Genomic DNA, 7,713 nt, shown 5'->3' with positions numbered 1-7,713 from the left:
TGGGTTTGACTTGATAATTTAAGGTTTTGAGGCTTTGCTTATAGGAGATTAGTGGCACTTTTCACACATAGGTAGCTTATACATGTTACTTCATTAAGGTTTAAAATGAGTTATGTGGAAAAATTTTACTGTTTATAAATTATATTTTTATAAGTTAGTAAATAATTGTTCATTAATATATTTAGAAATTCAAGAAAAAAAGGGGGTTTTAGATATGTTTGATGACTTAGGGGAGTCATAACATTTTTATAGGAATTTTAATATCGATATTGTGCTTTGTTTCAATTCTAAGTTATTTATACACATACCTCCTGTTTGGCTCCCATTAATTTTCATTTTATTATATTTCATTTTTCTCTCTTACTTTCAACCACACATCTTCCATATAATAATATTATACGTAAACCTAAAATTTTTCCTTCCTTTTCAACCACTAATTTTTCAAAAAGACACTATTCCATTCATTTACATTTCTACAAAATGGGGGCCAAACGGGGGCATAGTATTGTATGATTTTTGGTGTTACACATATTTTATTTGCATTGTTCTATGTAACTTAGTTATATTTTTTAATTGTTAGTTTCCTCCTACTTTTCACATGGTATTGGTGTTTCCATGTATTTTAGAAAACAAGCTGACAAGATGTCGAATTAAATTTTAGGAATCGAGTCTTTGGGTAGATTGTTGATAGGTTGTTTTAATTTTGACTTTGAAATAAACAATTTTATCACGGAATGCCAAATGGGAGTTTGTTAGGTCTTTATTTGTAATTGGTTGTTCCTTAATTAAAGTAATGGAGTTGTAATTAAAGTCAAAATAGTTAAAGATTGGTAGTATAGTCCTTGTACAAGTCAAAAATGTCCAAGAAGATCACATATGATCAATGGAATGCAATTAGAAGTCAAAAGAATGTCAAAATGTCGTCCATGGTTTGCTCCAAATTATCAATTACAAGTTGTGATGCATTTTTCGCATATTGTTGATTTTTTTCACATTAGAATTTGAAAAATGGTATTTCTAGAAGAAATGTAGTTTAATTGTATTGTCTTTAAGGTTGCAATTAGTATCTTGGAAATGACAAGGTCATACTGTTGATTTTTTCTTGGTTTGTAGCCTTCATTTGCATTTAAACATGCTCGATGTAATCGTGTTATAAATCTAGATATTTTATTGATCATTTGTGTTTGCTTACATATTTTTAGTAGATTCTGATTTGAAAAATGATTAAATGTGTGGTCCAAAAGTTGTGAATCTAACGAAATGTGTTATTAAAATTAAATGTTGACTCTGATTTGAAATTTTTAGATGATGTCATTTTGAGATTGAAATACTATTGCTTTCTTTATACCATCCGGAATATCCTAATAGGTAGAAAGGAGGATTTAAGGTTTGTATTGCCATCTGCCATCTCTATTTGTAAGTGTTAGGGATTGTTAGAAAATTGAAGGATTTTGAAAAGGACATATTGAACACGAATTTTTACAAGTGCTTCACATTTTGATTACATGTCCTTAATTTTTACTTTGGTAATGATTTTTTCAATTTAATTTGTATCTCAACTTTTTATCTTGATGGATCTATTTAAAAGGCTTTTAAGAAGGGATAAAAGACTTATTTCTTCGTATTAAGCAAAAAATAATAATAATAAGAATGCGATGCACAGAAGTTGGTGACATCAATGTTAAATTAGTGAATGCTATGAGCAATTAAAATGTGTGCTTTATTTAAAAAATGTGGTGTAACATCCTTATGAAAAAAGTAAAAGGGTAATTATATTCTTTCTACAGTTTTTATTTGTTTTGCAATTCTTTAATTGCACTTATGGACTTCAATCTTTTCTCATTATATTTCTCGTGTCTTTACTTTTTTCACACGTTCTTATATTAAACGTTTCATTAATTAGTGCATTTGATGACTAATAACGATTTTTGTTTAAGAAGTCCATTGAGAGGGGTGTAAAATGATTTATTTGTCCATCATATTTTAATAGAATAATATGCAAAATTGCAACAAAGTCTTTTTAAAAGAAGATAAATAAAATATTTTGAGAAACTATTACAAGGATGGAAAGTTGTAATTAATGAAACGTTGAAAGGAAAGAATTCTTGAAGAACAAAGATAGGGACAAAAATGTTGTTATGATCAATAATATAATTAAAAGAAAAGAACATTACATTATGTTAATAGAGAGATGTTCTTGTGACAACATACATGTGTATTATTAAGGATTCTGCTATTTGTACCCGGAGTGTAAAAACAATACATTATGTTAATAGAGAGAGATATTCTTGTGACAACATATATGTGTATTATTAAGGATTTTGCTATTTGTACCTGGAGTGTTACACTCTGGGTTACCCGCCTCTCACATGAGGGACAGGTCCCACGTCCAATAAATGCATGGGACCCGCCCCCCATGTGAGGGGCAGGTAACTCGGAGTGTAACACTCCAGGTAACTATAACAAATTCCTATTATTAAACGTGAGAAAATTGAAGGTACTAAAGTTAATTGTCTTTTCTAACAACTTGAGAGAGAATTTAAAGCTGGAATGCCAGAAATGAAGTAAATTACATATCGTAATTTTACAATAGATGTATTTACTTATACTTTTTCAATTTTTATGGCACTATTACCTATGCAAATTATCAAAAAAAATTTAAAATAAAAAATCCTGTGCACAGAATCAAATGATGACAACTTTTAGGGTACTTAGAAGCCCAATATCCCGATAACCGAAAAAAACCCTCATGGCCCAATATCCAGTACTTGAAATACGACGAACAGGATTTTAGAACTAAATTGCTAATTACTGGAGATGAAGAGGATAATTTTCTTGCTCCACTGCGACAAGTCTTTCAGAATCATATCCAGGTTTGGAAAGACAAGTTTGCCCTTTTCCCCGACGACATGGAGTAGGAGGGGGAGACTGACAATTGTTTTCCTCCACTGTGACGCTTTCATGGTGGTTCCCAAATTTTGGAAGAAATTCCTTCCTTTTTCCATCCCCGGTAACAGGGAGCGGGAAGGGGGAGAGGCAAACAATTTAATTACCCAACTGCAATGCTTTCAGAGTTGCTCCCCAGTTCGAAAGAAGTTATTTGCTTCTTTCTTCCCTGGCGATGGGAAGCAGGAGGACAGGGAGGTGGACAATGTTCTTGCTCCACAATGCAACATTCTGAATCGTTCCAAGGTTTGAAAGAGCCTTCCATTGCTTTATGCTGATTCATGAAACACAAATTCTTCAGGTTAAGAATCAGTATATAATCAAAACTGTCATTGTAGAAACACGATAAAAAAAAACAAATAACGAAATTAAACCTATGAAGTAAACACGCCACATTAAAGAATGGCGAAGAGATCGAAGGGAAAGAACTGTGTAGGCATTAGATTTTGTCAATATTTCATTGCTTAGAGGTGAAGTTTTATTTTCATTTTTGTCTTTGATTTAGTTTTTGTTTTGACTTATTAGTCATATTTCTTTTGATGTTGGATAGTTTGGTTGATTTGATGGGCTATTTTTATGAAAACAGTAATAATATGGCTTATTGATATCAAGATGTAAACTACTTTGACAATTAAATCTACAATTGACATACTAACCGCACTTGTAATAGGGTCAACGACGTGTTCAAGAAAAAATACAATGTACTTTGCAATGTCTTGCAATTCATAATTGACTTGATTCTTAACACACTAAATTAGGGTTATAACCTTCAATTGCAATCCTAGTTTGATACATAGAAAATTATTTCAGGCATATTCTAATTTGGTATAAACTAACAAACAACTCTTAGGCAACTCATTTTTATTTATATGCCTATCAAACAATTTTATTTTTTTTATTCAGCTTATGGCGGTTTGCAACAAATGATTCATGTAGCTAACCCCAAATATATTGGGAATAAGAATAGTTTTTAATTGCTCTTACAATTTACTACTTTCGTAAAACCACCAGATTGAAAAATTACGAGAGAGTAATTAACAAAAGGCAATGAGAGAGCAAAAATAAATAAATAGGTTAAAATCCTGTTTACACCCCCCCCCCTCAATTCACCAACCTTGAGCCTCTCCTATTTTTCCTCCTAACATTATTAACTTCTTCTTTTTTCCTTTTAACAAAATCACACTGATGGAGCATCTGACGAAATTGAAAACAAGCAAAAAGATACATAATTTAAGTATAAGAAGTAGGTGAGATTTCATTTCTAGTTATTTTCTTTATTTGATTTATTTTCTTTCCATAATTAGTATGTTTAAGTTAGGAAATTTTTCTATTTCTGTTATTTGGGTAACTTCTTATTTTTACTCGTGATTTTAAGTAAGACTAGAGCTAATGATTTTGAATCATGTTGAATATCAATTTGATTACAAAGTGATAATGAAATTCCCCACCCACCCACTACAACCACCACCTCTAGTACTCCAACAATTTTTGCCTCTCTCTTTTGTATCTCTATCTTCTTCTCGCTTTCTCCCTTCCGTTCTTCATCAGAATCTCTCTTAATCAGCCATGTGGGTTGTGAGATTGTGATTTTATTGATGGACAAAAGTTGTTATTACCGACTTGAACATTATCAAAATCTTATCAAGTGTTATATTTTGTGAAACATAAAATGAAATAATATACTCCCTCCGCCCAATAAAGAAAAGACTTGTTTTTCCTTTTCATTTGTCCCAAATTATATACTTTTTCCTTTTCATTTGTCCCAAATTATATACCACCTTCCGAGTAAAGATATAGTTAGATTTCTTCATTTTCTAATATGTCCTATCTAACGTTCCTTGCTATCAACAAATATGAACTACTCTTATTTAAACTATTATTTAATGTAAGGGGGTATTGGGAAAAATATAAGTAAAATTTGTATTTCCAACTATATTATTAAAAGGCAATGGGAGAGAAAAAAGATAAATAGATTTAAATACTAAGTACTAGAATCCTCTCCTCAATCCACCAACCTTGAATCTCACCGATATTGAACCTCTTCTTATATATCGATATATATTGATAGTCTACAAGTTCCTATTGTTAAGAAATGTACATCACACTGCTAGATAAAATTGTTATTACGCAGTTGAACGTGATTAAAAATTCTCTCTCTTATATCTATCCATTTGATGGCAGCTCAAGGCTGTTCAAATTTCTCAATTGCTCGCCTTTCATCTAATGGATAAACTTTCCAGAAATCTCTCCAGTATCTGTGGTATACTTCTGGAACATGTGCGATTTTTCAGTAATCTTCCCCAAGTTTTTCTGGAGAGAGGTGCCCAATAAACTCATCTGTCCTCTCAAAAATTCAAGAACTTCTATGTCAACGAGACGTTCAATTCCTACTGGCACGCCCTCCAAGGAGTCGCACTGCTGAACGATAAGCTTCTCCAGATGAAGCATGGCACCCTCAATGATCACATGCCTCAAGGTTTCTAATATTTCAAATTCAGAAACTTCCCAGCTTTGAAGCTCAGTTCTATCCCATATAAGTTGCAAGAAATTCAGTATGGACTAGTTAGGCAAATCTTGGAGATATTCGAGTGGATCATCCCTTAATTGACTCCATCTAAATTATACTTAAACCAGGCTCGGAAGAGACTATCTATTTCGCAAACTTTGCTAAACTTCCAGTCAAATATAGCCGCTGAAGGGAAAGAGGCAAAGAAGCCAGCCAGGTGACTAAGATCAAGGAACTCTCTCTCTCTCTCTCTATTGATCTCAGACCTAATTAGCATGGCTTTTGGAGCTTCTCAATGCATAAACATAGAGTTAACCCATCTCCGGTTCTCACTGCACAAACATAGAGCTAGTCCAACAAGGAACTCTATTGATCTACAACAGAAAAGCCACGCCACTAGAACAAAAATATAAAGCATGTAAAATAAATCAATCAAAATAATCGTTGTGACTTGAAGAGTATTAATTCCCAATAAGGTAATCTATTTTTAAATTTCCAAGAAAGAGTAATAATGACACTTCATTCAATAAGGTAATCTATTTTTAAATTGCGAAGAAAAAGTAATAATGACACTTCATTTTAGGAAAAAAAATTAAAATATAAAAAGTATACAGTACACAAGCAAACAGTAGGGGCGGGGGGCGGGGGGGAGGCAGGTCAACATGTTACTCCATCTGTATTTATGATAGTAGCTGCTGCTCTATCACATTCAAAATTCCTTTGTACAAAAACCTAGGAGACGCGTGTGGATAAATCAAGACTGGGGGGAGGAACAGACGCCCAAGTAAAATGAAAGTTCACAGGCATTAAATACATTGTGGATGATTTATGAATATCATGGTTTTAGTTAAATATAAAGTTTAAAAGAATATAAAAAGTATTTAATGAGGATAAATATAAATGCAGACCCGGCCTCAAATTGTAGGGGCCTCATCTGTTAAGGAAAAATAAATAAAAAATAAAAAATAAATTTCTCCAATCATACAATCTGAACTTGAGCTCCACCAAGTCTTCTTCCGGCATTTGTTTTACTTTTTCCCCAAATCTTCTCCAATATTTTCAACTTTTCCAGCAATCCTTCAATCAAAACCTCAATCAATTTCTAAAGAACCCTTCTGCCAAACCCCACCTAACACAAAGTATCTCTATTACGTAAAGAAAACCAATTAAAGAAGTGGAAATAATTTCTTTAACTTGTTTGAATATAAATTTGAAATTGAGGAACCCTAGACCAGATCTCGAATCTTAACGCGTTTGCTCAACGTGTAGTGTAAATATCCGTGCGCTATGCTTCTAACCTTTTGTCCCTTTTTTTTTTTTTTTTTTTTTGCCCTTTTTATTTATTTATTTTTGTTGGCACCTTTGGATCGATTTTAATTGATCTTTTTCTAGATATTAATTAAATAGAAAATTGCATTAGTCCTCAACCAGCTAGACTAATAGCAAGTTGGTGTCAAATCTATTTTAACAATTTAATCTTATTTTTATTATAGTGATACGATCAATTATTTCATATATATAGTGGATCAAGCTCTATCATCACTTCAGAATAGATTTGAGCAATTTCAGAAATATGATGATATTTTTGGATTTTTGTTTGATTTGAAAATACTTAAATCTATTGATGATGATGTTTTGAAGTGTTCTTGCATTAAACTTGAAAATTACTTGAAGCATAATACGATTTCTGATATTGATGGAATAGAATTATTTTCTGAGTTGAAAGTTTTAAAAGAAGCGATATCTGCAAACATTTATGGGGCAATTGATGTATTGGATTACATTAAGAAAATGAACTGTTGTTATGCAAATGCCTGGATTGCTTATAGAGTATTATTGACTATTCCTATTACAATTGCCTCTGCTGAAAGAAATTTTTCAAAGTTGAAGTTGATTAAATCTTACATTCGATCATCCATGTCACAAGAGTGATTGAATGGATTAGCTATGATTTCTATTGAAAAAAATATGTTGGACAAACTTGATGTTAGTAGTTTGATTACTAATTTTACATCTTAAATTGTGAGAAGGTTAAATCTTATGCTAGCCTAATCTTACGGGTTGTGAAAGTAGTTTTATTTTGTTATTCTATCTTTCGAATTGTATGAAATTTTCTTTCTAATATAAAAGTGTTAATTATTTAAATATTTACATATTGTTACACTTGTAAAATAAATTTTGTGTTGAGAGACCCCATAATAATTAAACGGCCTAAGGCTTCTAAATTCTCAGGGTCGGCCCTATATAAATGTAATATAGAG

This window comes from Olea europaea, chromosome 7, assembly GCF_002742605.1.
Source record: "Olea europaea var. sylvestris chromosome 7, O_europaea_v1, whole genome shotgun sequence".
NCBI lineage: Eukaryota > Viridiplantae > Streptophyta > Magnoliopsida > Lamiales > Oleaceae > Olea > Olea europaea.
This window is presented reverse-complemented; position numbering follows the sequence as displayed.